Raw genomic sequence first — 22163 nt, 5'->3', positions numbered from 1 at the left:
GCAAGTCCCTCCAAGGCCCCTACCTTCCCACCGCCCCTTAGTCTGATCCAGTACAATGGGTGTGGCTGGGAGATAAGTCAAGGCTGAGGTCTAGGCTTGGGAAAACCCTGGAATGTTCCAGAATGGGGCAGGAGGGCATACATGGGATGTTAGGAGTCTGAGAGGCGGTACTGGCAGTGAGAAAGACATTTGCTGGAGAGGAGAGTCTGCAGTCAGGCAGGAGAGCACCGTCTTGGTGCCGAGTGGAGAGTGGACAGGCCAGAACTGGTCAGCTGAGTAGCTGCCCACAGGTGCTAAGGGCCCCTCCCAGAGCCCAACACCCTATGCACTCAGGCCTGGATGGTATTTACAGCCCTGAAGAGCTCAGATGCCACCCTGGTGAGGAACAGAGGAAGAAAATTCTGAGTGGACTGTGGGGAAAAGCCTTGCACACAGGAAATGCATAGGATTAATTTTTCTGGAATCAGCAGAATGAGAGCTTGAAAGAGAAGTTATATTTAATTATAGAAAATATTAGAAAATATATAGGTTTTTTTTGTTTTTGTGTTTTTTTTTTTTTCACATTCAAATGTACAGACCAAAAAAAGAAAGTGTTTGGAGCCAGTGCAGGATGTGCCTGGTGTAGAATGAGTGCCCAGGAAATGGGTGCTAGTTTTATCATTTTATTGTTAATCAGGAATAAATGAAGGCTGTCAGAAGAAACAAAGCAAGCAGAATTCCTTCAATTTTTTTTTCAGGTTTTACTCATGTAAATCATCTTGACACCTGACATGGGGCTTGAACTTATGACCCTGAGATTCAGAGTCACACACTTTACTGATTAGGTCATCCAGGTGCCCCCAAATCCCTTCAAGCTTAAGAGAGATTATGAAAACCATTAAAAGGGTAACATAGTCTTTGGTTATATTTCTCCACTATGTACAGTATTAATTGACTCTCTTCTAGGAAAGATAAGAATATCAGCGTTTTTTACATTTTTTCTTTAATACTGTCTTAACACTGTCCCATTGTTTTTTTATTTTATCTGAACCTGCAAAATTCTTATTCTCTAAGCAGAATTCCTGTTGTTGTTTAGTATTAGTTATAGATGTGAACAGATTCATTGCTTATCCCCAGTGTTTTCATGATTTTCCCATCTGAATGCTTTGTTTTTTATTTATTTATTTATTTATTTATTTATTTATTTATTTATTTAAAGTTTACTTATTTATTTTGAGAGAGAGAGAGAGAGCGAGCAGGGGAGGGGCAGACAGAGTGGGAGAGAATCCTAAGTAGTCTCCTTGCTCTTAGCCAAGCGCCTGAAGTGGGTGTGGATTGCACAAACCATTGGACCATGACCTGAGCGGAAATCAGCAGTTGGATGCTTCACTGACTGAGCCACCCAGGCACCCCCAATGTTCCAATGCTTTATTTTAATTCATCTCTGAACTGTCTAGATTTTTTGTGTTTTTTTTTTTTTAATGTTTTTATTTATTTCTAGGAGAGAGAGAGAAACAGCATGAGCAGGGGAGGGTCAGAGAGAGAGGGAGTCACAGACTGAAATAGGCTCCAGGCTCTGAGCTGGCAGTCAGCACAGAGCCCGACTCGGGGCCGGAACCCATAAACCGCGAGATCATGACCTAAGCGAAAGTCAGACGCTTAACCGACTAAGCCACCCAGGCGCCCCTGTGTTTTTTTTTTTTTTTTTTTAAGGAAAGACTTAGGGATTTAGTAATTTCTAAGTTTTTTCATGTTTGCATATGTGAACCTATTGCTTAAATGATCTTGTAAGAAACACTGACTTTCGTACTTAAACAATACTTTGGCTGGGTATTGTAGTTTTTCTGTCTCAGAACTTGTAGCTGTTACTCTGTCGCCTTTTGATGTTGCTGTTGCTACGGAGTAATTTGAAGCCAGATTGGTATTGTTTACCTTTCTAAGTTATTTATTGCTGGTCAGGATGCCTAGAGAATTATTTCTTTATCCTTAAATTATAATAGTTAACTAGAAAAGAAGATATTTCAAAGTTATGTACTTTATTTATAGTTCTTAGATTAAAAGGTGCTTTTTATTTTTTTATTTTATTTTTTAATGTTTTTTATTTATTTCTAGGAGAGAGAGAGAGAGAGAGAGAGACAGTGTGAACAGGGGAGGGTCAGAGAGAGAGGGAGTCACAGACTGAAACAGGCTCCAGGCTCTGAGCTGCCAGTCAGCACAGAGCCCGACGCGGGGCTCGAACCCACGAACCGCGAGATCATGACTTAAGCGAAAGTCCGACGCTTAACCGACTAAGCCACCCAGGCGCCCCTAAAAGGTGCTTTTTAAATATGCAGATTATTTTCCTCCTAATTCAGAGAGTTTTTGAGTTATTACCTGGTGCATGTTTTCAGACATGTTTTTATTGTTTTTGTCTGTTTTCCCTCACAGTTATTTCTTTTTAATTTTTCTTTTTCATCTGTGTTCATTATCCAGTCACATAACCTCAGTGAGACTCAGTTTCCTTACTATAAACATAAACATGCCTACCCCATAGGGCAGTTCCCAAGATTAGAAGACTTAACGTATGTTAAACTCTTAAAACAGTGCTCAGCCCTGAACAAGCCATATGCGGGTAGTAATGCTTATTATTTTATAGATTCTTATTGCTATTATTATGAGTCACAGGGAAGTGGTTAATTTCAAGGATTTTGGAGCCAGTCTGCAGCATATTAGCTGTGTGACTTTGGACAAGATACTAAACCTCTCTGTGCCTTATTTTTCTTCTCTGTAAAATTGAGATAATAATTATCCCTACTTTGTAAGATTATGATGAAGATTAATGATTAATGTTAGTAGGTGCTTAGAACAGTCTGGATCTATATAAATGCTGTGCACGTTGTTAAATAAATACCTTCTCAAGCTTTTCTTTGAAGATGAGCAGGTATTTTCAGTAGTTTATATTCTCTTTCTTGCTGTTCCTAATGTATTATTAGTTCTGCAATGATGTTGTTTTGTTGTTAATTTGCTTACTTAGGTCTGCACTGTCTTTTTTCTTTTCATTCAGTTTTATCATCCCATCTCGGAGTGCTCCCATCATACACTTGAGGCCCTTTAAGTTGCTCTCTAGTTTAAAGCGAATGTGGGGCATTTATTGTCACTCTTTGAGCCATGGTTTTTTCTCACCCGGGTCCTTTGTCCTTGCCTGCTGTGTCCCTCTACTCGTTGTTATTATTTATGTGTCCGTAAGCAGTGTGCCAGTCTGTTGTTGCTTGTGCAATTGAATCATTCATCGGGCCTCCTGGTCTGACAGTGTCTAGGCTCTTTCAACACTGTGCCTACTTTCCTCTGTTACTTGAGGCCCATTCACTACCCCCTCCCTGTTTCTGGCTTCTATGTTTTCACTGTTTCACTGAATTTCTGTATCCTGGGGGTGTGATGGAGAGACTGACCTGGAGTTCAGTTTCTCTGAGAACGTCTGGGCCAGTGATGGCCTCAGATCACTAAGGTATTAACCTTGGAGTGAGTTGCCATTACCTTGACCTTGACTTCAGAGCTTTCCTCTCCGCAGGCTGTCTCTATTGTCCGCAGGAAGGGCCCATCCTCACATCCATCCACATTCATTCTTCTCCCAGTAGCCAGCAGCCATTTCCACCTTGCCTCAGTAAAGAAAGGTAAGACCCTGTAGCCTTCATCCCCAGTTTTCTTCTTGGGGGGTTTGAAGGCATTAGTGGGAATTCTCAGGATTTTCCTGCCTCCCTGACATGTTCTCTGGGGTGGGGCAGGTTGGACACAGTGCAGTGAAGTCCACACCTCGTCTGTCACTTGCAGTGATTTTCCATTGGGACTTGCAGGGCACCAGGCTCTGCTCACTCCTCCTTTGGTTGCAGTTGGAGAAACTTCTTGAGGGAGAGCAGGGCCTCTTTCACCGGTTTTTGCTTATGTTGGTAGGTCCTGGCATGGCTGGTGCCATTTCTATCACCAGTCCAACCGGAACCCCGAATGCCTTTTGATTAATCTTTCTCTTTTTTTGTCACTGCCTCTCCGACAATCTTTAAAAGACCACTATGTTATCAAATCTATCGAGTACGCCAGGGAAGTGCCTCTGAACTTGAATAAAGGCCTAAAAATGTGGCCAATATGTTCCCTTCCTCCTCCCTGACTGAATGAAGCAAAATAGTCACCCTGAAATTGGGTTGATTCCAGAGCTCTCCCATAATTGTAGAGAAATATAAATTCTCTCAACTGTCTTAAGGCTTGAGGACAGCAAGGGTCAGGTTGGCTAATTTTAATTATATTCGGTTAGGATGTCTCGAAGCCCATAAATCCAAATGCCAATAAATTAATATATCATGCTGAAGGCCTCCCAGCACAGCATTAAATCAGCTGCGTAGGGAGTGCCAGGTAGAATAGGGCAAACTCCCAGAAGCACTAGCGTTTCAATTTCACTGTATTAATCTGTCATTAAAGGGGCCCTCAAGTCCCCCGGTCCACGCGTATGACTGTGAGCAATAGTAATTTGCTGAGTATGAATTCAGCCTACTGTACCTGTGCCGTTTGCACAGCTGGCTATTCCCAAAGCCTCCAAGATGGGTCCCAAGTCTTCTGTGCTGAGGAGCCTGGTATAGCTTCAGGGAAGGGGCGATTCTTTTAGCGCAGGAATGTTAAAGCCAGGCTGAATTTAGGTACCCCTGGTCCTGGCCATTGACATCAAAAAGGATTTAAAATTTCGGTATTAAAAAAAGTTCCAGTACAGTTAACATATAGTATTATATTAGTTTCAGGTGTACAATAGAGTGATTCAACACGTCCATACCTCACTTGGTGTTCATCACAGCAAGCGCACTCCCTAACCCCCATCCCTTCTTTCATCCACCCCCACCCTCCTCCCTTCTGCTGGCCATCAGTTCTCTATAGTTACAGACTTTCTTGACAGAAGTTTCTTGGCTTGACTTTCTCTTTCATTTTTCCCCCTTTGCTCATATGTTTTATTTCTTAAATTCCACATATGTGTGAAATCTTATGGTATTTGTCTTTCTCTGACTGACTTATTTCACTTAGCATTATACTCTCTAGCTACATTAATGTCATTTCAAATGGCAAAATCTTATTCTTTTTTTTATAGCTGAATAATATTCTATTATAATACACACATACACCACACACACACCATCTTCTTTATCCATTCATCTATCAGTGGACACTTGGGCTGTTTCCATAATTTGGCTGTTGTAAATAATGCCACTAACACCATAGGGATACATGTAACCCTTTGAATTAAACTTTTTGTATATTTTGGTTAAATACTGACTGGTGTGATTACTGGATCTCTAAGAGATTAGAGCAGTTCTATTTTTAACTTTTTGAGGAATCCCCATAATGTTTTCAAAAGTGGCTTTACCAGTTTGCATTCCCACCAACAGTGCAAAAGGTTTCCTTTTTCTCTACAATCTTGTCAACATCTGTAGTTTCTTGTGTTTTCGATTTTAGCCACTCTGACAGGTGTGAGGTGGTATCTCATTGTGGTTTTGATTTGCATTTCCCTGATGATGAGTGATGTTGAGTATCTTTTCAAGTCTGTTGGCCATCTGAATGTCTTCTTTGGATAAATATCTGTTAATTTCTTCTGCCCACTTTTAATTGGATTATTTGTTTTTTTGGGGTGTTGATTTGTATTAGCCTTTATTGAACGTGTCATTTGCGAATATCTTCTCCCATTCAGTAGGTTGCCTTTTAGTTTTGTTGTGTTTCCTTTGCTGTGCAGAAATTTTTTATTTTGATGTTGTCCCCATGGCTTATTTTTGACTTTGTTTCCCTTACCTCAGGAGACATATTTAGAGAAATGTTGCTATGAGTGATATCAGAGAGATTACTGCCTCTGCTCTCTTTAAGAATTTTCATGGTTTCAGGTCTCACATTTAGGTATTTAATCCATGTGAATTGATTTTTGTGTATGGCATAAGAAAGTGGTCTAGTTTCATTCTTTTTGCAATTTGCTGTCCAGTTTTCCCAACACAATTTGCTGGAAAGACTGTCTCTTTTCCATTGGGTATTCTTTCATGCTTTGTGGAAGATTAATTGACCATATAATTATGGGTTTATTTCTGGGGTTTCTATTATTTTCTATTGATCTATGGGTTGTTTTTGTGCCAGTACCATGCTGTGTTGATCACTGTAGCTTTGTAACATAATTTGAAGTCTGGACTTGTGATACTTCCAACTTTGCTTTCCATTTTCAAGGTTGCTTTGGCAATTCAGGATCTTTCATGGTTGTATATAAATTTTAGGATTTTTTGTCTTAGTTCTGTGAAAAATGATGTTGGTATCTTGATAGGGATTGCATTAAATGTGTAGATTGATTTAGGCAGTACAGACATTTAAAAATATTTGTTCTTCTAATTCTGCTAAAGAATGGAGTATCTTTCCATTTCTTTGTGTCATCTTCAATTTCTTTCATCAATATTTTATGGTTTTCAGCATGTGAGTCACCTCTTTGGTTGAGTTAATTCCTAGGTATCTTACTATTTTTGGTGCAACTGTAAATGGGAATGTTTTCTTAATTTTAATTTCTGCAGCTTTATTATTAGTGTATAGATATGCAACAGGTTTCTCACTGATACTGTATCATGTAACTTTATGGAATTCATTTATCAGTTCTAGTAATATTTTTGGTAGAGTACTTAGGGTTTTCTATACAGAGTATCATGGCTTCTGTAAATAGCAAAAGTTTTACTTCTTCCTTACCTGTTTGGATGCCTTTTCTTTCTTTCTGTTTTCTAATTGCTGTGGCTAGGACTTCCCAGTACTATGTTGAATAAAAGTAGTGAGAATGGACATTCCTGTCTTGTTCCTGACCTTGGGGAAAGGCTCTCAGTTTTTCCCCTTTGAGCATGATGTTTGCTGTGGGTTTTTCATATATGGGCTTTAGTATGCTGAGGTATGCTCCCTCCAAAACTACTTTGTTAAGTGTTTTTATCATAAATGGATGTCATACTTTGTCAAATGTTTTTTCTGTATCTATTGAAATGTTCTAATGGTTTTTATCCTTTCTCTTGATGTGATCTAGCATATTGATTGATTGGTGGATATTGAACCACACTTGCATCCTGGGAATAAATCCCACTTGATTGTTGTGAATGATTTTTTAAATGGATTGTTCGATCCTGTTTGCTAGTATTTTGTTGACGATTTTTGCATCTGTGTTCATCAGAGGTATTGGACTGTAGTTCTCTCTCCTTCTCCCTTTTCTCTCTCTCATGTAGTGTCTTTATTCTGGTTTTGGTATCAGGATATTTTTTGAAATAGTTTGAGAAGAATAAGTATTAACTCTTCTTTAAGTGTTTGTTGGAATTTTCCTGTGAAGCTGTCTGGTCCTGAACTTTTGTTTGTTGCAAATTTTTTGATTACTGATTCTATTTCCATGCTGGTAATCATTCTACCCTAATATTTATTTCTTCCTGCTTCAGTTTTGGCAGGTTATATTTTTCTAAGAATTTATCCATTTTTTCTAGGTAGCCCAATTTATTCATATGTATTTCATAATATTCTCTTAGAATTTTATGTCTGTGGGATTAGTTGTTATTGCTTCTCTTTCATTTATAATTTTATTTATTTGAGTCATTGCTCTCTATCTCTTTTTAATGAATCTTGCTAGAGGTTTATGCATTTTGTTTCTTTTCAAAAAAACCAGCTCCTGGTTTCTTTTATCTGTTCCACTATGTTTGTTTTTTCTTTTTTAAATTTCTATATCATTTATTTCTGCCCTAATCTTTATTATTTCCTTTCTTCTGGTTGTTTTATGTTTTGTTTGTTGTTCTTTTCCTAGCTCCTTTAAGTGTAAGGTTAGGTTGTGTGAGATTTTTCTTACTTTTGAGGTAGGCCTGTACTGCTATATACTTCCCTCTTAGAACTGCTTTTGCTGCATCCCAAAGGTTTTAGACAGTTGTGTTTTCCATTTTCATTTGTTACCTTATACTTTTGGATTTCTTCTTTGATTTCTTGATTAACCTACTCAATGTTTAGTAGCATGTTATTTAACCTTTATGTATTTGTGAGTCTTTCCAGATTTTTTCTTGGAATTGATTTCTTGTTTCATAGCACTGTGGTCAGAAAAGGTATATAGTAGACTTTGATCTTTTTGAATTTGTCAAGATATGTTTCGTGGCATAATATATGATTTATTCTGGAAAATCTTCTATGTGCACCTGAAAAAAATGTTTGTTCTGCTGCTTTAGGATGGACTGTTCTGAATATATTTGTTAAGTTCCTCTGGTCTAGTATGACATTCAAATCCATAGTTCCTTGTTGATTTTTCTGTTTGGATGATTATGTCCATTAATGTAAGTGGGGTGTTAAAGTCCCCTAATATTATTGTATTATTATTATTAATGAGTTTTCTTTAAGTTCGTTTTTAATTGATTTATATATTTGGCTGTTCCAATTTGGGGGCATAAATATTTACAATTGTTAGAATTTCTTGTTGGATAGACCTCTTTATTATGATATAGTGCTCTTCTTCATCTCTTATTACAGTCTTTGGTTTAAAATCTATTTTGTCCGATAAAAGTAATGCTACTTTGGCTTTCCTTTGACATCCATTTGCATGATAGATGTTTCTCCATCCTTTCACTTTCAATCTGCATGTGTCTTTAGGTCTGAAATAAGTCTCTTGTAGGCAGCATGTAGATGGGTTTTGTGTTTTAATCTGTTCTTCACCCTATGTCTTTTGATTGGAGCATTTAGCCATTTACATTGAGTAAATATTGACAGGTATGTATTTGTTGCCATTTTATTGCTCATTTTGTAGTTGTTTCTGAAGATTTTCTCTGATCCTTATCTTTCTCTCTTTCTTGGTTTTCTGGTTTTGTTGAGTGATGTATTTGTATTTCTTTATTCTTTGCATATCTCTTAGTGGTTTTTGATTTGTGGCTATTAGGTTCGTATATAACATTTTGTGCATATAGCAGTCTATATTAAGTTGGTGGCTGTTTGAACACATACTTTACTTCTCTCCCCCCAACATTTTAAGTAAATTTTGTTGTATTTTACATCCTTTTGTTTTATGAGTTCATTGACTGATTTTTTTACAGAAATATTTATTTTTACTCCTTTTGTGTTTCCTACCTTTATGTTATCACTTTTGGTTTTTCCTTTCCACTCAAAGAGTCCCTTTAACATTTCTTGCAGGGCTGGTTTAGTGGTCATGAACTTGTTTAATTTTTGTGTCTAGGAAATGCTTTATTTCTCCTTCCGTTCTGAATGATAGCTTTTCTGGATAGAATATTCTTGGCTGCAGATTTTTCCCATTCAGCACTTTGCCTGCCACTCTCTTCTGGCTTTCAAAAATTCTGTTGAAATATCCATTGATAATCTTATGGGTTTTCCCCTGTATGTAACTGTCTTCTTTGCATTACTCCAAAGAAAAAAAATTAGTTTTTTTCTTTATCAATACATTTTGTCTTTTTAATTACAATATGTCTTGATGTAGATCTATTTTTGTGATTTTCTCGGAGATTCTCTGTACCTCCTGGATCTGGACATATGTTTACTTCCCTAGATTAGGAAGGTTTTCAGCTTTTATTTCTTAATAAATTTTCTGCCCCCCTTTCTCTCTTTTCTTCTTTTGGGACTCCTAGAGTATAAATGCTAATATGCCTGGTGGAGTCACTGAATTCCCTAAGTCTATTCTCGTTTTGCATACTTTTTTTTCCCTCTCTTTTGTTTAGCTTGATTATTTTCCATGACTCTGTCTTCTAGGTCACTAATTCATTCCTCTGCTTCTTCCAGCCTGCTATTCATTCCATCAAGCATGTTTCCATTCTTGTTTATTGAGCCCTTTATCTCTGAATGTTATTCCTTGTCTCTGTGTTAAGGATCTCACTGATGTCTCCCACTCTTTTCTCAAGTCCAGTCAGTGTCTTTATAATCATTACTTCAAATTCTCTCTTATGCATATTACTAATATCTGTTTTACCTTGATCTCTGACCATGGTTTTCTTCTGTTGATTCATCTGATACAAATTCTTCTGTCTTCTCATTTTGTCTACATCTCTTTGCCTGTTTCTCTGTGTTATGAAAGTCAGCTACATTTCTTGTTCTTGAGGGTAATGGCCTTATGAAGAAGAGGTTTGGTAGTACCCTGCAGTGCAGTGTTCCCTATTTCCTAGGGCCTGGCACTTCTAAGAGTATCTCCACTGTGTGCTGCATGCACTCTCCTATTGTGTCCTGGCCACTTTATCCTTTAGGCCAGTCATCTATAGAGTCTTTGTTTGCCTGTTTTGTGCAGTTTTTGGTCCCTGGCCTGAATGTGGCAAGTTTTAACTAGGTGTGCTCTGGTCTGCTTGTGAAATGAGACCTGTCGCCACTGCCACTGGAATTGAGGCAAAACTTCTAAGTCAGGAGACATGGTATTGGAGGGGGTCTGGGCTGGTCTTCTGAGGCAGGAGCTTGCTGTGCTGGGATTGAGGCAGATGTGACTAGGAGGGGAAGTTCCATTAGAGTATGGGAGCACAAGTCTTGGTGTAAGCAAATTGGGTCTCATATGTGGCCCTGTGCTTATTCTGAGGGGCACGGGGACAGATTGGTACTTGATATTCTTTTGTTCCCACAGGGGTCTCTCCATAAATACTGGCTTTCTGGGACATGCTCTGAGATGAGCAAATAACCTCCCCAGTGTGTGCTCCAGGTGCTCTTCAGATCAATGTTTGAAGTTCAGATCACTTCAGATGCTGTATATCCATGAGATATATTCCCTGCCTTATCTCTAAAAACAGTAAAATGCCTTTTGGGCTCTGTCCCATCAGCCAAACTTGCTGGTCTTTAAAACACCAGGCTTTAAGAGCAGCTGGTTACAAGAACTGGCAAAATCCAGACCCACTCATTTTCAAAGCCAATTGCTGTGGGGATTCATTGTCCTTATGTGGGTTCCCCTATATGCTAGTCTGTCTCTTGCTCTTCTCTCCAACTACAGTCCCCTTCCCATGGCAGCAGCCATGACCCATTTCTTTCCCAAACCATGTCTCCACTCTTCCTACCTTACTTGACGTAGCCTCTTCTCTACCTTTAGTTGGGACGTTTGGTCTTCCAGTCTTCAGGCTGATTTCTGGGGTATTTAGGATGATTTGATAGTTATCTAGGTGTGTTCATGGGAAGAGGTGAACCTAGAATTCTCCTACACTTCTATCATCTCCCCTAAAAACTCAGCTTTTTACAGTTAGGCTGAGAAAGGCTTGGATTTAATTCTCACTAAAAACTAGCAACATTTTGGGTCATTCAGTAAATGAACCAGTGTAACACAACATATGTTGCCTCCATTCCTCAAATAATTAACAATAAAATTCCCTTATGACCCAGCAATAGCACTGCTAGGAATTTACCCAAGGGATACAGGAGTGCTGATGCATAGGGGCACATGTACTCCAATGTTAATAGCCTCACTTTCAACAATAGCCAAATCACGAAAAGTGCCTAAATGTCCATCAACTGATGAATGGATCAGGAAGATGTGGTTTATATATATGATGGAATACCACATGGCAATGAGAAATAATGAAATATGGCCATTTGTAGCAACGTGGATGGAACTCGAGGGTATTAAGCTAAGTGAAATAAGTCAGGCAGAGAAAGAGAAATACCATATGTTTTCACTCATATGTGGAACAGGAGAAACTTAATAGAGGACCATAGGGAAGGAGAAGGGGAAAAATAATTAAGGAAAGGGAGGGAGGCAAACCATAAGAGACTCTTAAATACTGAGAACAAACTGAGGGTTCATGGGTGTGGGGGAGAGGGGAAGGGGGATGGTGGGCATGGAGGAGGGCACTTTTTGGGATGAGCACTGGGTGTTATGTGGAAACCAACTTGACAAACTATATTTAAAAATATTAAACAACATCAATGAAAAAAGAAGAGAAAGTCTAAAAGATACATTGACTCCAAAATCCAAAGAGGTTCCTCTTCATTGGTAGTAGGAGGTACCAGATGCAGTAATGTGTCCTTTCACTGCAGTAGGGATATCTCACCATGCCCTAGATCAGTAGATCCCTACAACTGTTGCTATGGTGGAAGGACAGTGAATTTTTGTGAGATTTATTTCTTGCTCTTTATAATATAGTTATGTTACCAATGTGTCTAGAGTAGTTGCTACTTCTTGTTCACTGAGTTCACCACCAGCATAATGTCATCAATGTAATGGCCCAGGATGATGGTCTATGGAAGGGAGGGGAGATCAATATTCCTGCAGACTAAATTATAGGATGGGGCTAGAGAGTTGATATCCCCCTCAGGTAGGACAGTGAAGTGTACTGCTGGACTTGCCAGCTGAAGGCAAAGTACTTCTGGTGCTTTACGGACAGGTGGAGGGGGGAAACATTTGCCTAGTCAACAACTGCATACCAGGCACCAGGGGATGTTAATTTGCTCGAGCAATGAAGCCACATCTGGTCCAGCAGCTGCAACTAGAGTCACCACCTGGTTCAGCTTGTGATAATCTGCTCCCATCATGCAAAGCCCATCTCTCTTCTGCATGAGCCACATAAGTGAGCTGAAATGCAATGTGGTGGAACCCACCAGTCCTGCATTCCTCAAGTCCTTAGTAGGGGTGCAATCTCTGCAGTCTCTCCAGGAATAAGGTATTGCTTTGGTTTACTCTTTTCTTAGGTGCAGGAAGTTCCAGTGGCTTCCATTGGCTCTTTCTTACCACAGTCAGGGAACCATTGTGGGGTTTCTGCCAGTTCCTGGGTATGTCTATTCCAATTGTGCATTGTTGAACTAGAGAAATAGCCATGGGATGGGGTTCACTCTGAAACAGACCCAAATTAGCACTCCACTGATCACCTGACCCCTACCAGTGTTATTCTGACTGGTGAACCACAGTGATGTTTTGGGTCCCTGGAATTACGGTTAGATCAGAGCCAGTGTCCTGTAATTGCTCAAATCTGTTTTTCACCTCTCCCCATTCACAGTCGCCTTGGTTAGATGGCCATAGGTTTGATTTAGGGAAAGTTGAGATAAAGATTTATGGCATAAATCTTGGCCCTATAGTGGAGTCTTTCCTCAAGGGGAGGATCTCCCCTTCATTTAAGGAGTTCTGGGTCCATAACTTGGCTTGTCTGGGAACTGATTAGGAGACTTTCTCTTTTGGTAATCCAAGTCATATTTTGGTCACTAAAGTTGCATAAAGTAAACATAAGTTCTTACCCTGCATTTCTTTGTCCTTATACTTTATCCCAGGGTTTTGTACTTGCCTAGTGATTTGTTTCTTACCCGGTAGGTTGTAAAGTTCATGAGGAGAGGGTAATGTGTCACTTTCCTTTGCATCCCCAGTATGGGGCTTCGGGCTTAGCCAACATGCAGTGACTGCTTGTTCAGTGTAAGTGTGATTTTTCAACTCTGGTACTGAAAGTGTCTGAAGGAGGCATTTGACCCCTCTCAGATCGACCTGTCCAGGAGAGAGGTGTGGACTTTCAGGGCCATTCTCACAGGTGCAAGTGAGATGTAAAAGGCATATTCTCAAGTTCCACTTAAAATTCTCCATTCTGCACATCCAGTCAGCAATGTTAAGGACTTGGCATACCCCGCACGATTTCTTGTTGTTGTTGCTTTTGACAGCCTTTGCTGTCTGTCAACATGATTCTCTATAAATTGTTCTAATTTATAAGGCGTTTCATACTGCATGAGGCTGGCAGGAGCATGGGGGTGGGGTGCAGTAGGAAAAGCCAGCTCTGAGGCTTGTAAAGCTGTTTGGGTTCATGTAGAATGTTGTGGAGGGGCTGCTCCCCTGGCTAGCACATGGGATTGGTGCTGAGCAGGAATTTTAATTAAAGGCAAAAAGTTGACACTTCTGGGCTTCACCATTTTCCCCAGCTCCCAGCTCTGCTCTGCAGCCCCTGGAAATTCCGGCATCAAGCAGTGAATTATTCAGCAGGACAAGGCGAGTAAACAAAGAGGTGGAGGTGCTCACCTTAGCTCCATCATGCGGAGGTGAGGGGAAGAGACTCCACAGCGGCAAGATGCATAAACTTAGTGTAGAAACAAGAATATTTACAATGCAGATGATTTTTAACCAGCCGTGCCAAACCAGAAGCAAAAACCCAGAGCATGCTTTTTGTTAGCCTCTTGATTTATTTGTCTGTCCTCATTAGGGACTTGTAATGTAGCATACTCTACATATACTCTATTTATACTCTATTTATTAATTCATTAATTTATTTGAGATGTCATGATTTATTGTTATTTTTAAGGTTATATATCTAATGTCATAATACAAATGTGGTTTTACTTATGTGTTTGCCTAGAGATGAAACTTCTAAAATGCATTTATCTTAGGAAGAAGTTGCTTTCCGTATTTAAAAGTTGTCTCAAGGCTGCAGAAATCATTTCTCTTGGGCCTTTTGGGGGATGATTTGATTATATTCTCACTGTAGGGTTTAAATAAAAAGGCAGAGAATTTGCTTCTGGTATCATTTCAGTAAGGAAGGACATCAGAATGCTGAGGACGGGGTCTGTTTTCAAACCACACCTGCCTCTATCCTGTGTCCCTGCCCTGGTTTGCATCCCCTGGAAGACTCGGAGCCACACTGACTGGGCGTGGGCAGCGCAGGGCCATGGCGGAGGTGAGTGGCACAGCCCAGGACCTCAGACAAGGAGGAGACACTGTGTTTCTGCTCAAGGGAAAGGAGAGGACCAACTCGTCAGGTATCTTAAATTTCTCTCTTGAATTCCCCAGCAATTAAAATAAACGTCTTACTCTTTCTTTTAACATCAAACTGTGGCTCGTGCTTCTGGTTGTCTTTCAGCACACAGGCCCTCTCAATTGTATTTATAATTTGTGTACATACTTTATCTCTCCTGACAGACTGACTACAAGCTATCTGACTGCAGGATTCGTGATTGATTTGTCTTTGTATTACTCGTATCATTATTGCTAATATAATAAACATGTGGCCTATATATGCTTAATGAATGACTGAATAAATGGACTCATGAAGTCTCAGATCTTAATACTCTGTTGAAAAAAAAATGCTATGTGTTGCATGTTTATTTTTAACCTAATAATTAGCTCGAGGCAAAGAAGCAGACACAGGCATATTTATTACTTTTTTCAAGAATGCACAACATTGCTATAATATGAAAAGAGGTCAGACTGCCATAAGTGGGATGTATAGAGAAAACATGTTGACACATGGGAAATCAAGTTTGACTCTGTGAGGCGAGTCACAGAACGTTTAGGGACCTCAGTGCCAAGAAAACGGTATGAGGTCAGACAACAAGAGCTTCCTATAAGGACCACAGTCACAGGCTTCACGTGTGTGCAAAGGCCCGACTAAACTGTATGCACCAAGTACATTAATTAGCCTCATTAGCCTCACCTACCTCAATCAATTCAATGACAGCAGCCTCAACTTTTCACTACTATTTTTCTCAGACTCACTCTCCGCACCCTGGCGCTGGGGGTGCTAAAAGTTGCTATGGAAATACACAATTGATTCAGAATTAGAATGGATGCAACATAGGCTCACAAATAAAGTCCAATCGGGGTCCAGTGGGAGCTCAGCCCAGGAAGGGCTGTTAACAGGGAATTCTGGTGGCTAGTTGGCTGCAGGACGGGCTGTTGTGAGTCCCCTGGTCTGCCTGCAGGAGTCAGGCAGCATTTGTGTGGAGAATCAAAGGGGAAGTAAGAATTTACTGGGAATATCAGTGTTTGCTGGACAACGATTCTTAGGCAGAGGGACCAGTTCAAGCTAAGTCAGAAAGTGTCTGTGTGTGTGTGCACAGGTGTGCGTGTGTGAGGGTGTGTGCATGCACATGCATGCATGGGGAGGCAGAGGAGGTGGGGAGAGAAAAAATGGTTCATTTGATGACCTAGGGGTAGTTTAGCTTTGCTGGAGGACAATGTGTGCAATATTTTACCCTCAGAGAGGACTAACTTATCCCCACGTGGTTCAGGAAGGGATTGTTGAAGCTTACAAAGATACATCAACTGTAGTTACAGTCACCCAGCACACACCTATCACGTGTCTGCCAAAAGCAAGGCACAGCTCTGGGGGCTAAGGATGCAGAAATGGACAAAACACAAGCCTGCCTGCATGAGCCTACGTTTCATAGGGAAGGCAGACAATAGACAATGTATAGGTTGGTAGAATCTGCACAGTGTCGGAGTGCCAAGTGCTAAGGAAAACCAAGCAGGAAAGGATGGAAGGTGTGAAGGACGGCGAGGTTGCTACTTTGAGGCGGGAGGCCAGGGAAGGCTCACCTGAGTGACGCTGCTGTCAAGAGCAGAGAGAAGGTGGGCATCTGGGTGGCTCAGTCGGTTAAGGCTCTGACTCTTGATTTCAGCTCCAGTCATGATCTCGTGTTTCATGAGTTCAAGCCCCACGTGGGGCTCTGCTGCTGACAGTGCAGACCTGCTTGGGATTCTCTCCCTCTCTCTCTGCGCCTCCTCTGTTTGTGCATGCACGTTCTCTCTCAAAAATAAATAAATAAACTTAGAAAAGAGAGCCAAAAGAGGGATGCTGTAAGGTAGATGCCTGAGGTTCTCTGTTTTTTGATGTGCAAGCGAAATGGGCTCCCACCCCAGGAGGCTGTACTGCGGTCCTGCTCCCCATGGTGCTAACAACTAGCTTCTCCAGGTATGAAGGACACCAAGCAGAAGGGGGCGGCAGAGGGATTCCACTATGCCAGTTTCCCTGGGCTCTGGTTGCTGTCTGAAGGGTCCTGCTCCTCTAGGCTTCAGGTCCATGGCCTCCACCCTTCGAATCTGCAGGATGCTGCACGCACTGAGCTCCTCAGCCCCCAGAAGTGCCATTTGATTGGGCATTCTGTGGTAAGACGGGGGCTCTGAATCTGGGCAGAGTGCTGGAAATGTAGTTAGTGTGACTAAGGACCTAAACTGTAATCCAGCTTAAGTTTAATGACTTGAAAAGGTAAATAGCTGCAGGAGGCTGGTGGCCACTGTATGTTGGAGACAGAGGTCTGGAATAACTCCCTGTAGGATGTGGAGTGGCGTTCTGCAGTGCTGGTCCGGGGTGAGGTTTGCATCTCCCTGTCGTGTCGAGGGCTCCCCACCAGGCAACATGTTCTAAGTGCCCACCTCACACGCACACATGCACATGTATGCACATGTCCCTCCAGACAAACACTGATTTTCAGAGATTTCAGTCTGTACTCTGAAGAGGGCAGGGTGCTGGGGGCACGGTGGAGCTGGCACCGAGCAGTTATACGTCCTTCTGTATTCCACCTTCATACTGTGCTGACTAGGTCCTGCTGGAAAATGTGAATTTATTTTACTAACGACCCCTTAATGACCTTTCCGTTGGCCACAACAAGGCCAATGTGGGGGGGGTGTCTGAGGTGTAGATAGCTTTGGATGCCTTTGGGGAGGGATAGGTTGGTGGGCTGGTTAAAGAACAGAGTGGACCATGTAGGAAGAGGAGCAAACAAGCAAGATAAAGGCCAGGATAAACCAAGCGAGGAGTAGGACCCAAAAATGGAAGCCATCGTGATAAACACGCTCTGTGGTTGTAACTCAGATTTGACTGCCTGTGGTCTAGGTGTCCCTGGGCGGGAGGTGGGGGGCAGAGAGCAGGTGCACAGCACTAGGGGTGGGGCTGGATGTGCAGTGGTTACAAGCACAGCCCCCACCCTGAACCAATGTCACACCAGTATCCACGAGCACAGCTGTGCCTAGACCTTGGCTTCTATACCATTCTCCTCTATAAGGAACCAGGGCACCTGGGGGAAATGAGGACGCAGGGCTAGGACAGGGAAAATACAAGATGAGCCTGGAAGATCGTGTGTTCGAGAGAGAGCGTGTGCAGAGAACAATAGGGATGCTTCAAGGAACAGAAGCCTCCTCCAGCGGGTGCCTGCTGGCCGCACCCAGGGCAGTCTGAACATCACAATAGATGATGGTGATGGATTATCCAACGTGAAAAAAATAAGAATCCATGAGGCCATACTGACAATAAATAATGAAATGGGGGAGAAGAGAAGGAGTGGGTAATTGGCCCCTACTGCATCTGACTGTGCCTCAATTCAGGGAAGAATTGGGGGCCACTCAAGTCATAGGTGAGGGTTTGATGGCCCCTACTGCGTCAGTGCCCCTCAATTCAGGGAAGGATTGGGCACGCTCAAGTCAAAGGAGAGAGTTCGATGGCAAGTGGCCATTTACATACTTTTTGCAAAGTATTTCCCACAGATCACTTCCTGATTACAAAGAGAAAAAGTAACATTGTGGTGGAGGACCCTGGCAGATCACACTCTTACCAAATGATGGAAGTTAACGCCATCAGGACTGGGGCAAATTAGCATCACATGCCTCCTGATGTCGTGCACTGAGAACACACCATCAGTTCTGGGGATTTCTGCCAGAAACGAACAACCTCAATTTACATATGAGAAAACACTAGACAAACCCAAGTAAGGGAAATGTGGGGGAGAAAAACCCCACCTCTGTGCTGTTCAAAAATTTCAGTATAATAAAATGGAAAGAAAGGCCAAAGAATCATTAAATATTAAAAGAGGTTAAAAAGACATGAAAATTCTGCACCATAAAAAATAGTAGCCAAGAAGAATATTCTTGGGAAATTGGTGAAATTTTAATGAGGTCGGTAGGGTAACAGATAGCATTGTATCAATGTTAAATTTCTCAGACTACATAATCATATTTTGAATATGTAAGTGAATGTTATTATTCTTAGGATTTCCACGGTGAAGTATTTAGGAATAAAAGGATATGTTGGTAATGTACTCACAAATGTTCAAAAAGCCGAGAGTGAGAGAAAAAAGGGTGAAGTGTTAATTATTGGTTTATAGAGGTTGTTTGTAATGTACTTTCAATTTTTCTGTAAACTTGGAATTAATGGAAAAAAAAAAATCCTGGGCTTTGGTGTCAGATTGCCTAGATCTGAATCCAAGCACTGCTACTTATTAGCTGTGTGTTCGTGGGCAAGTTACTTAACCTCTCTAGGCTCCACCTTCTCTGTGACAGAGAAAACAGTGCCCCTTTCAGAGTTGCAATGAGATTATAGAGTTAACACATATAAAGCACTTAAAAGAGTGTCTGCCATGTGGCATACACGGGGTGAGATGGTGAGATGGGGTGAGGTGAGGTGGGAATTTCTCCTGGAGCCTCAGGGCAAGGATGTGTGTGAGGAGGTGAGCTGTGCCCAGGGCAGCACCTTCTGCCCCTCAGCACAGGCCCTGGAGCCCCCCTCGGCTCTGTCTGGGGTGGGAGGTGGGAGGTGGGATTGGAGCAGGATCATGCCCGCTTCCTGTTGTTGTGACAAGAGCCAGTGTCTATTTGGAGGACCACGAAGGATGGCAGGCCAGCTGGTGAAAACAGTCTGCGGTGCCCCTGGCATGGGCCCCTTGGCCGTGCCTGAGCGACAGCTGATGCACTTGGGGCCCAAGGGCGCCTGTGACACCACCAGATGCTGGGCTGACTGCTTATCCCAGGGCTGCGCAGACAAAGGTCCTCACTGTCTAGCCAGTGACCTTCAGCCAGCTACCTGCTGCCTCCAAGCTTCAGTTTCAAACAGGATTATAATACCCACCTCTAGCTATTCTCTGTAGCAAATAATATACCAGTAATAGTTATGGAACACGTCAAATGTGCCAAGCATTTTGGGTGGATTATCATTTAATCCTCCAAACAAACTTCTGAAGGTAGGTCCCATCATTGCTTCAATTTTAGAGATCAACCATCAAGGCTTAGAGATGTTAATTAAATTGCTCAAGGTCACAGAGCTAGTAAGTGGTGATAAAGATTCAACCAGGCCTGTGACGGGGTAACCACTTGATCTTATTGATTATAACCCTTTCCTTGATTCTGAATATTTTTTAGCCCCTTATTTCCTCCTTCCCTTCATCCTTTTCTTTCTTTTTCTTTTCCTCCTTTCTTTCTTTCTTTCTTTTTTTTTTCTTTTTTTCTTTCTTTCTTTCTTTCTTTCTTTCTTTCTTTCTTTCTTTCTTTCTTTCTTTCTTTCTTTCTTTCTTCCTTTCTTTCTTCTTTCTTTCTTTCCTTCTTTCTTTTCTCTTTCCTTTCCTTTTTTCTTTTCATTCCTTTTTCCTTTTACCCTTTTCCCCTTCTCTTCCCTTCCCTTCCCTTCCCTTCCCTTTCTTTTGGAAAAGTTACCATAGAGGTTAAATTAACTCCCTTAAAGTCACAGAGCATGTAAGTTGCTCAGCAGCTGTGTCTCAACCTTAGTCTGCTGGCTAAGGCTGCATGGGTCAGGGAGGTGTCCTCTGCCCCTGGTTCAGCATGTGTGCTCAGTGTGTTTCCCCACTGGCCAGTCTCATGTGGCCTCAGTCTTGCAAGGTTGGAGGCAGGTTGAAAACAGACAACATGGAAGCTTCCAGCTCAGCCCACAGCCCCCCTTTGCCCAGAGGAGAGCGCTGGCTGTGAGGTGCAGCTTCCCCTGAGGTTCCGGGTGAGGGCCTGAGAGCAGCGTGGCCCGGGTTTGCCAACTCATTTGCAAGACCTTATGGACCCTGGTTCTTTGACCTCCCCATATGCACAAGCAGCTGAAGCAGAGCTGGACAGACCAGGAGCTGCCCTCCTGGAGCTGGACAGACCAGGGAAGGATATTGGCTCAGCTTGGGAGCCCTTGATACCCTGTGACATAGAGCAGCCCTGAGGTCAGGGAGCTGGGTGGTGTGGGTGGTAGGGCACATGAGCTCCCCACTCGCAGACAAGTCCCCCTCCCCTTCCTCACACACACAGCCAGCGCCCACCACAGACCCTTGCTGCAAAGCTACACCTTCCTGCTTTTCAGTGTGGCCTGGGAGCATGGGCAGTCAATTTCCTCCTAGCATCGGTGGGGGATATAGGGTAGTGTCCCAGAGTCTGCCCGCCCACTGGCCAGGGCGGCTGGTGCAGTCGGGCAGCTGCATGGCCCAACCTGGACCCGGCCGTTTCCCAGAGCAATGGCTACATCGAGGGCTCTACTTGAACCCACAAATGGTGCGATCATGACCTGAGCTGAAGTTGAACACCTTACCAACGGAGCCACCTAGGTGCCCCTCCCCTAGGATCTCTTGAATCTATCCACTCTTCCTCGATACTAAAACCACATGCTCTGAGTGCCAGCCAGTTGGGCTATGGCTTCCTTAATGATCTCCCAGTCTTCTTTTTGGCCCCTTATCCACCTTTCTCTAGTCTGCAGCCAGGTTGATTGCTTAAAAATGTGGAACTGTCATGTCCTTTACCATCATCCCGCTCCCATGCACAACCTGATTGCATGGCTTTCTGATGCTCTTAAAGTCTCCTGCCCTGGTTACAGACCCACATGGTCTGCATGACTCCCAGCCTCACTGTGGCTGTCCTCCATATTTCTCATTCCTCCACATTGACTGGTGGGACAGTTGATTCTAGTGGTGTTTCATCACAGGGCCTTTGCACAGGCTACTTCCTCCCACCCATCACTCTCTACCAACTGCTCCCCTTCAATTTCTCCCAGCTAACTGCTACCCAACCTTCAACTTTCAACTCAGGTACCACTTCCATAGAAGTCTTTCTTGATGGTCCTCGCTCTACATTCTATCCCATAGTGCTCATGTCCTATTGTAATTGCACATTGTTTATGTGATGATTTCTCCCTTGAGTATCTGCTCTCTGTCAGGTTGTGAGCTCCATGAGAGGAGGCACCAGGCTTGCTTTGCTCACCACCCATCTCCTAGCAACTGGCAAAAGATTCCCCAGACATACCTACTACACAAGTTTACCGGCAAATTCTGGAAGCAATGAGACCCAAGAGAGAGGATTTGGAGACATGGAAGGGCTAGCCTGTCCCTGCTGACAGGAAGGCTGACCAGGGTGTGTCAGGTCAGCTCCTAGCAGCCAGGGACGGCATAGGGTTCTGTCACGGGGAACTCCCTCACCTAGGCACCTCCTCCCTTGGAAAAAACTCTCACTTCTCTTGAGTGTAGGGATTTGTGACCTGTTGCAGGTGGACTTACAGGTGAGAGGGAGTGGGCCCAAACCCAGGGCCCCAGCAAGCACACTCTACACTCTGCACAGGGTAAGTGGCTGTGGGTCTCACCTATGAGAGGTGTTTACTGACACTTCAATGACTTTTCAGTCTGGCCCCGAAAGTCTCCACTATCTGTGTAATCATGCATTCATTCATTTGTTTGGCTTTCATTATTTCAGTCCTTCTTGAGCATTAGTCATAAGGCCGTATGTTCACTGAGACGAAGTCTTACTAAGT

The sequence above is a fragment of the Hyaena hyaena genome, unplaced genomic scaffold (genome assembly GCF_003009895.1).
Source record: "Hyaena hyaena isolate Hyena2069 unplaced genomic scaffold, ASM300989v1 scaffold_921, whole genome shotgun sequence".
NCBI lineage: Eukaryota > Metazoa > Chordata > Mammalia > Carnivora > Hyaenidae > Hyaena > Hyaena hyaena.
Note: the sequence above shows the minus strand (reverse complement) of the source record.